Genomic DNA, 7681 nt, shown 5'->3' with positions numbered 1-7681 from the left:
CAGCCATCTACCACAAACTGGGCCTGTATGGCCTACGAATGTGGCTTATGAACAGAATGATGTCCACATCTCTATAGAGCTCAACAGTGACTGCCCACATTTTGAACGGCTCTGGTTGCGGAAGTGTTTTTTCCCGACTCAATTGTTCCATTGACGTTTCAAAAACTGCTTAAAGTGTAACTCTCGGCAAAATGCAACCTAGGGTCTTTTTGTGAATGTATTGTTTGTACCAAGTCAAACTTTCGTTTAAAAGCATATTTAGGACGGAATCGCCACTTTTAAGATTTACCGTATTCTCGTTTTTCAGTCAAATGGCCTTTTGAATGGGAGTCCTAGGGGCACTACTATGATAGCATCAACATAGCTATTTTTAAAATACTAAGAAGGCTCGACACAACATGAAACTTTGCTTGAAGTATCACCAGGGTCTCTACACATGAACTCCAGCATTGAGAACATTGTTTGTGTACACAGAGTTTACTAAAAAGAAAGGTTTTGAGCAACTCACGTTAGCAGTTGTTGTTTACGCTATCCGCCATTTTCCCAGTCAAAAATAGGCGATGTCAGAATGTGAATGAACGGACTCCATAGGAGGAAATGTCATTCTTATATGAGGCTTCTTTTTCAACTACAAGGTCAATATTGTGTTTCACTAACGACAAATAACAAATTATCCATGCATTTATATGTTGGGATATATTATTTATGGAACTAAGCTTTAGGAGACTTACTCTCCTTCCTCGACTATTTTTGACTGGCTCGATAGACGGCGACCGGAAGAACAACTGCTAACGTGAGTTGCTCAAAACCTTTCTTTTTAGTAAACTCTGTGTACACAAACAATGTTCTCAATGCTGGAGTTCATGTGTAGAGCCCCTGGTCATACTTGGAGCAAAGTTTCATGTTGTGTCGAGCCTTCTTAGTGTTTTAAAAATTTTAAAGCTATTTTGATGCTATCATAGTAGTGCCCCTAGCTCTCCCATTCAAAAGGCCATTTGACAGAAAACGAGAATACGGTAAATCTTAAAAGTGGCGCTTCCGTCCTAAATATGCTTTTAAATGAAAGTTTGACTCGAGTACATTCACAAAAAGACCCTAGGTTGCATTTTGGCGAGAGTTACGCTTTAAAATAGAGTTTTAAGCCTGGAACCAAGCCAACCAGCTACGAGAGGAATGGTAACCATAAAACATTTGATTCGGCACAACAAACATTTTCAAAAAGGCAAAGGTACAAGACTGTGTAGAGAAACTATCAGGGACTTCAATGGTAGCAGCTCGCTCTAGCCATTCGCGGGTTGCAGTAAACATTTCCATGGTAACAGCAAGTTCCACCAATCAGAGACGTTGCTGTTAAGATTGTGGATGTGTGTAGTATATCTTCATAAGATCGTGAATAAAACATGTTTTTCTTAAAACCATTTCATACGGACTTCTAGCTTCTACAGGAGCAGAAACTTTCGTTACACAACCTCCTAGCACGTGGTCAGCATACCTCGGAGGGGTTATACATCATGGCTGATAATCATATCCTTAAGAAAATCAATGGGATTTTTACTTCCAGAATCACACTGTTGAGCCCTATAAGCTGGCATTTCCGCTGCATTGTAAACGTGGACCTGTCTCGCATCTGTAAGTCTGACAACAGTCCGTTGCCAGGGAGTCCTAGAAGTGAGTGATGTCCAGAATTTGTTCTTTTAATAGGGCTTATTTAACTGCATTTCTGACAAGTAAAACTCATACCAAAATGACACCTAAAAACACAACCTAAGCTATACACTACACACAAACTCAGTGGCCCTCATTTATGAAACGTGCGTACGACCAAAAACAGGCGTAGGACGAGCGTACGCCAATTCCTACTCAAAGCAAGGGATTTATCAATTTGAACGTGAGCGTAGGCTGCGATAAAATCTCACGTCTGGTCTGAATTTGTGTACGCAAGTTTTCGAGTCAGTGTGGACTTGCGGTGCAGCATATAACAAGTTTAACAGGAGAAGGATAAGTCATCAGTTGATCACTTATCAGCAATGGCAGATCTGGCTCTTTTAAAATACCTCTATGAGCCAGTAACGCGCACATGCCACGGTGGAGCGCTCCATTGGATTGATTAAGGGCAGATGGCTCATGGTCTTGCATTAGCGGGGGGACCCTTCAATACACACCAGAAAAAAGTCTGCAACATTGTTTTAGCCTGTGGGATTTTGCACAACATCACGCAGGAAAACAGGGTGCCATAAATGTAGTGATGGAGCCAGATGACCTGATGCCCAGAGACCAGTGTCCAGCACAGCCCCAACTGGGAGCTATACCAAGAGACAGGATATTATTCCTCGCTTTTAAAAGGTATAGTGTTATGTTTGGCAATGATATTCAATACAGGAAACATGACGATGCACAACATTTTTATTTATTCTTCAGGTTTTCGTTTCTCTTTTAAAGTGTCGTTAATGGCCACAAGTGAACGATTTATTTCTGCCATTGACCGACATATTTTGGCTTGTTTTTCCAGCCCCTCTGCTGTCAGGAGACAGGGTCGGGGTGGTGGTCCAGCACGGGGGGTGGAGGACACACGCTCTCCCTCACAGCTGTTGCCTGGGTCTGACTCATGAAAAAAACACGAGTAAAATAAAAGACACTGCATAAACTCCACTACTGTGTGTTTATTTAAATATAGGTAAACCATATAAGCCTAAGAGGTTGCAATATAAGCCTGTATATTACTATTAGGACTATAGCATACATATGTCAAGGATGTATAAATTAAATAAACTTCAGCTGGAGTCCGATTTACCACGGCAACACTGTTGACTGCATCACTGATCTCTTTCCATTCAGCCTTCTTTCTACAGCCTTTAATACCAGCGTGTCAGCTCCGTGCTCCGCCGTCCTACAATACCCACCAGGTACGGATTTGTTGCGAACGGCTGCAGCCATGACTGACAGCTGAAGTCACGAGGACCCACGAGATCTCGCGAATTCACATATGATCGTGCGATATAACAGGATGTAGTTTCTATAAACAGAACCACAAAACCAACAACAGTTTGTTTCCATCCAGAGGAGTAGAGGGAAACAACTCTGTGCTGACCTGCTGAAATATGATCCGCCGTGAGCACGGTGCATTTTATTTTGAAAATTAACCGGATGTTTTATTTTGTTTCTGTGCTCGACTTCCTGTCCCGCACAATCTGCCCTGTGCTGAATTGCTGCGGAGCTTTCCGGCGTCCGGCAAAAATAGAAGCTCTGCGTATCTGCTCAGGAGGGCTGCGGATCGCCAGAGCTGGGACGGAGTCGGGACGCAGCCGTTCTGCAGTCAGTGAAAATACACACACTAACTTTAATGGAAACCTAATGACTCCACCACCGTTCCAGAGAGGATCTGCAGCCGTTCCGCAGTTGGTGGAAATTGCGGGCTAGTCTCGTTTGCTGTTACAGGTCATTTATGATCATCACATGGAACATTACACAGTTTCAGAAACATTTAAAAGTTCCTCATAGCTCCTTTAAAATAAAAAAAATATATAAATGTATTTGAAAGAGAATTTGGAAGATGCTTCCAAATGATTATTGAAGTACTTTGACATAGTTGAGTGGAGTAACACTTAGCTGTGCTTCTGTTTCAAGAGGGGATCAAAATGTAAGTGACTGGTTTCCTCCAGGTTGCAGCTTCCACCTGTTGGAGGACATCTGCATCTGACATCTGCATAAAAGAGGAAGAAGAAAAGAACCTTTCTTAACTTCCGTTCGTGGCACAAACTGGCCACTATTTGAGTCTTTGAGGTGTGGTGAGCGACAGCATGTTTTTCAAAGCTCAGTTCACAGTGAAATCTGCATGTGTGAGCAGCGTGTTAGACATCTGTCGGAAGTGTTTTTGTTAGACCTCCTCATAGTATGGTCTGTATTTGTGAAAACGAGTTGAAGAGCAGAGTGGGTAGAAGCTTGAACAAGTTCACTTCAGTGGTGGAAGAATTATTCAGATCCTTTACTCAAGTAAAAGTACTAATACCACATTGTAAAAAATTCTCTGTTACAGTAAAAGTCCTGCATTGAAAATGTTACTTAAGTCAAAGTTTGTAAGTATCATCAGGAAAATGTAGTTGTTGTATTAAAACCTTGTAAAAGTGTAAAGGCTCCAACCAGGTGTGTGTTTAATGGTCTAATCATCTCAGCTGGACTTGTAGTCGTTATATTGTTGGCTAGTTTACTTTAGAATCAAACATCAGATTTTATAAACTACATGTGTTTTGTGTGCAGGAATCTTAATGTGTAAAGTAACTAGTAACTAAAGCTGTAACAGATGAATGTAGTGGAGTAAAAAGTACAATATTTCTCTCTGAAATGTAGCGGAGTAGAAGTAGAAAGTGGCATGAAGAGAAAAGACTCAAGTAAAGTACAAGTACCTCAACATTTGGACTGAAGTACAGTACTGGAGTAAATGTACTGTTACTGTTATGTTACATTCCACCACTGCCCAAGTTAATCATTGAGACAAAGGCTAGCAAATGTTGACCCCCTCTGATCTAATGTTTTTTTTTCTTCTTTTTGATCATACATATTGATCAGAATTTTTATGTTGTTGTGATTCAGTGAATTCTCTATCTAAAGATGGGATGCAGAGGTTTGAACCAACCATAAAAGTAATGTTATACTGTTTGTTTGTATCCTGGTGTGGATTTATGTATTTTATTTTTTTTGGAAAATGAAATGAGGTAGAAAGATGTTTGCTATGTGTTTATAGCCAATGTAGGTATGTGTATATATTTTATGTTTGTTTGTGTTTTTGCATTATTTTTTGTGTAATAAAAAAATAAAAAAGTTGCTTTTGTGCATACCGTAACGTGAGCCCCAGAATGTGTGGAAAAAGGTGGCATTGATGCTGACAAATGTATCCGCCTCCTGATCCACTTTGCAGCCATGAATGCATTATTTTCATCTATTTGCCAGCACATTCTCAGAAATAATACAGACGGACCTGAAAAGGCCTGTGAAATCAGAGTATAATGACATTGTGCGATCATTTAGCCCTGCAGACGCTGCTCAGGAGCTCTAAAAGTAACTTAAGAATATTGTGGTGAATCAATAATGAAACTATCTAATCTGTTTTACCGTGCACCTATGCTTGTTTTTACGTCAGATAGATATCACAGTGTGGGACTCGAGTTGAAAAGTGGATTCTTGCTCTGGAACAGCGATCCAGTAATAGAGCAGAAGATGCAACAGAATCCAGTAATATGTTGTTTAGGTGGTAGAGCCTAAGTAGTTCATATATCACTGTTAAGTGATCTGAGATGGTCTACGCCATCTCTCAAACGCACTTTATCTTATTCTGTGGTGCATCTTCTCTCTTTGTATTACCTCATTAGATCCCAGCTCTTTGTCATGCTAAGGCTGACCTTGCAACCATTTAGAGGGAAATACTTACAGACCAAACATCTTCACTGAACTTTTGTTTCATTGCAACCCGAACAGAAGGACTGTTGTTAGATTTTTTAGCTCGAGAAGAATGCCTCACATGCAGTAGCCTTATCATCCTCACACTGGATAGTTTTGCGATAATCTCCCTATTACAAACAATGGAAATCCTTATCAGCACAATTTCTTTAAACGCTGGAGTGATTACAATGTTTGCAAAGCCGCGTGTACAGTGTATCCAAAAGATAACATATACACACCTGTCAAAAGCACAAACATACTCATGAAGAATAAAAGATTATGCTTGTTCAATGCGGCATTTTTAAACATTTTTTTATCACCTCTGACGTCTAAAATCATCTGAGAACGCCAGCCTTCTCCTCTATGCCTTTTGATTGTGTAACGTTAATACGTATTTACCTGTTTGGAGTTATTTAAGCATGCAGGTTATGGCAGGTCGCTGAGCATTGTTTGATCATTCATCTTTCCAGTTCACACGTTACAGGCAGACTGCCTCAATGGTGGACTCAGGGTGTGTGTGTGTGTGTGTGTGTGTGTGTTTTCCATAGAATTTAGTTTTTCTCTGTCCAACACTGAGAAATTGGGTTATTCTCAAATATTTGTAAATAAAATGAATTTTCTTGTACAGAAAATATTGTTCATGAGATATACAATCTAGCAGTTCAGTGTTGCTGTATTTGATCATACTTGAGCTGTAGGAAGATGTCTTTACTCTTTGGAGCAGAATTGCTAAAATTATGGGTTTCAAAGGTTTCATGCACCTAAAACCCAATTTGTAACAGATATACTATACCAATACCTCCCTTTGAAATACTTTTCACAGTCTTTGCAAGGCATGTTGCATTGTTTTTCAAACTTTCCAACGCTTTACTACATGACTTCATGTACAGCGTGTTTTATCTCTGCCTGCTTGATCCTTCTATCAGGGCAAATCAAATTACAGCGCTGTGTCTTTACAGATGTTGAAAGTCTGCGATGACTATCTAACAGGAGGACACTGTCACAGATTCAGATCTGAAGCTTGGTCATGTTGCTCCCTGTCTTCAGAGATCACTGCTCATCTTTCAAAGCGGACCTGATGCTGGTGTTTCACCTGTTGGCTGTCTAATCAGATCCAGGCCCACACCTCAGGCCCGCTTTATCTGCTCCTGTATCATCTGATAACCCCTTCCTCAATCAGCCTCCATAACTGGATGAAAAGGAGAAACAGATCAGTAACACTTGAATGCTTGCATGACCTTTATTTCTTGCTTAACATCTGTGTGCAGGGTGCAGCAGGGAAAAGGAAACACCAGCACTTGTGCTGATTGAGCTGAGATTGGATTCACAGCCAGAACAAAGAGTAGAAAGAGAGACAGGGAGACTGAGACCAGAGACATGTGTGTGCCTGTGCGTGTGTGTGTGTGTGTGTGTGTGTGTGTGTGTGTCTGAATGTATGTTGAGTTTGTATGTGCATGTACAGTACCAGTCAAAGGTTTGGACACACTTTCCCATTCACTTGAATGAGAAAGTGTGTCCAACTTTTGACTGGTTCTGTATGTATTTAAGCTATTGTGAATGGTGTTATATCATTCAGTCTTTCATGTTACTAGATATAACAATGATAACCTGGACTATGACGTAATTTTAAGCATTTATTAGCCCAACAGCATGGCTAACACCAACAACGGAAGCTAAAGTTACTTACAATCTATCAGGTGTATCTCAACTACGGATCTGATAGTGGCCCAAAATACACAACAAATGGCATGCACAGTGTAATACAATCTTCTTGTAAATATACTCATGAAGATAGAAAGATGAGAAAAAAGTATTCATAGTGAGGGACCTTTGACGCATAAAAGCTGTGTAGGTTCAAGATAAGAAATCATCACATGTTCATACATGAATTATGTGTTAATTAATTTAATATTATTATTTATTGTAATTGTGCACAGCAAAGACTGTGACAGCTGTTGCCTCACACTCCCTGGATGTATCTGTTGTGGTAAGAACGACCCAATCTGACACAAAGGTACGTAAAGTTTAACAGGTTTATTTCAATGTTACTGTAGATGGAGATCTGTTGGAGAGCGGGGGTGACTGGAGACAGCAGAGGGAGGGTGGAGAGTATCAGGGCGGCGTGGAAGGCAGAGGTAGCTGTAGAGATCGTCGACAGGCAGACTGACAGATGAGCAGCACAGGGAACAAACAAGGATACTAAAGCTAGAGGCATAGCTGAGGAACACAGGGAAACACAAGGGAAAAT

General features: G+C 40.5%; 1 long non-coding RNA gene across 1 annotated transcript in view; it reads left to right on the top strand.

Annotated features, from left to right (window-relative positions):
* Nucleotides 1–4233: 4233 nt before the first annotated feature.
* Nucleotides 4234–7681, top strand: part of LOC118494615 — a 13069-nt gene continuing 9621 nt past the window's right edge. Inside the window, exon 1 of the long non-coding RNA XR_004896730.1 lies at nt 4234–4248. This is a non-coding gene — a long non-coding RNA (uncharacterized LOC118494615). The remainder of the gene's footprint in view (nt 4249–7681) is intronic.

Source organism: Sander lucioperca, chromosome 2 (assembly GCF_008315115.2).
Source record: "Sander lucioperca isolate FBNREF2018 chromosome 2, SLUC_FBN_1.2, whole genome shotgun sequence".
Lineage (NCBI taxonomy): Eukaryota > Metazoa > Chordata > Actinopteri > Perciformes > Percidae > Sander > Sander lucioperca.
The sequence above is the reverse complement of the archived record's forward strand: the minus strand, read 5'-3'. Positions and strand labels throughout refer to the sequence as shown.